The 1721-nt window shown below is 51.6% G+C and overlaps 1 protein-coding gene across 2 annotated transcripts in view; it reads left to right on the forward strand.

Moving 5' to 3' along the window:
* The window catches only part of LOC112551522 (uncharacterized protein C16orf45-like), a 96117-nt gene that overhangs the window by 47972 nt on the left and 46424 nt on the right, over positions 1-1721 (forward strand). The window lies entirely within an intron of this gene.

The raw sequence follows: 1721 nt of genomic DNA on the forward strand, positions 1-1721 counted from the left end.
GAAAGAGCAGTAAGGCAAAGTGAAAGGGCTTGTTTAAATTCATAAAGCTAGTTCAGGCAGAGCCAGAGAGAACACAGGTCTCTTGACTTCTAGTCCACTGTCTGACCAATTAAGCTATATTCATCAATGACAATTTTCCAGAGCTCCTGCCAAATGGAAAATTTGTAAGATGAAAGGTCCTGCTGTTCTGGGATCTTTGCTTACAGGAGTGATGGGGGTTCCAGTCGTTAATGTAGTAAACTCCCTGTTGGGCAGCTATCAGGACTGGAAGAACATCAAACGATTACAGGAGCAAGTACATGGCTGGTGAGTGGAAAGTGGGAATACGATTGATATTCTGGGAATCTCAGGGTGTCATCCAACAGTCTGTTCTTCAGAAGTGGATGTCTGAGAGTCTACTTAATAAACTGCAGAGGCCTGGACCTCCTGACACAGCATGTGAAGATGAAGGGTTGCATGCAGTCAACTAATGAGAGGTGCCTCCTCTATACAGAGTACCTGACTGCTGAGATTTTCCAAGCAAAGCTTTCACATCATAGGTGCACATTTGGCCCTCAGTACAAATGGGTCTGCAAAGGGGTTCTGACATAGAGTAAGCTCTCCTGGAAACATAGTGTGTTTAGGAGTGTGGCATCCCAGGAAGCAGTCTGGGTGCAGCTAGCAGGAACTTCCTCATGTGGCACCTCTATTCTAGGTGCAGAATGACAAAAATTCATAATTTGAGAGTAGAGCTAATCAGAGTTCAGGTAGAGAGAATGAAACAGGAGCTTCATACCATCCAAATGAGCTCAGTGGATCATCCTGATCAGGGAATGCACATGATGGTGTCTGCCGGAGTCAGAGGCCAGGTTCTAACACTTGTGATGACTGCTGATCCTCTGCATCCCGTAGTATAGACCCTGCATCTCTTTCAGGGTCAAACCCCTAATACATTGTGCTATATTTTCAAAGCTTAACCACAAAAGCTAACTTTTCCCCCCTCATTCTTATATAGAATAAAATCAGCTTCTAACTAGGTCTGTGTGAAGCAGCTAGTATTCGCTTCAAATTCAGCTGGTTCGGGGGACAGTGATTCAATTCAGTGATTTGAATCACTGTCCTGATTTGATTTGGCCGAATCTTCAAATCAGCCAGGCCCATCCCCCACCCCTCTCCCAGCCCCGCAATGGCTGCCCCACCTGCCTCAGTTCCCTGCACTTTGGAAAAAAAAAGCCCCGACTCAGCAGGTGCTGCCGGGTGGGGGGCGATCCCCCCGCCTCTCACTGCCCCACGCTACATGGGGGCTCTACACAAGCCCCGCAACCCCTCCACGGGTGCTTTGCCCAGGCCAGCTCCAGCCCTTTAAGAAAAAAAAAATGAAAACCCCCAGACTCACCACTCCTGCTCATGGGGGGCAATCTCTGCTGCCCCGTGCCATGTGGGGGGGCTCTGCACGAGCCCCCAAAGCCCCAAGGCCGCTGCAGGAGCAGTGATTCCCAGGGGTTTTCTTCTTAAAGGGCAAGAGCTGGCCTGGGCAGGGCACCCAGGGGTGGGGGGGCTAGGGGAGTGAGGGGAGGGTCAGGGGGGGTCTCATGCAGACCCCCCCATGCAGCAGGGGGCAGCAGACATCGCCCTTCCTGCCCAGCAGCACCCGATGAGCACTGGGGCTTTTCTTTAAAGTACCGAGCTGGGGAGGGTGGGGCAGCCATGGGGAGGCTGGGGGAGCGGGCAGGAGGTGGGGG

This window comes from Alligator sinensis, unplaced genomic scaffold (assembly GCF_000455745.1).
Source record: "Alligator sinensis unplaced genomic scaffold, ASM45574v1 scaffold17_1, whole genome shotgun sequence".
Classification (NCBI taxonomy): Eukaryota; Metazoa; Chordata; order Crocodylia; family Alligatoridae; genus Alligator; species Alligator sinensis.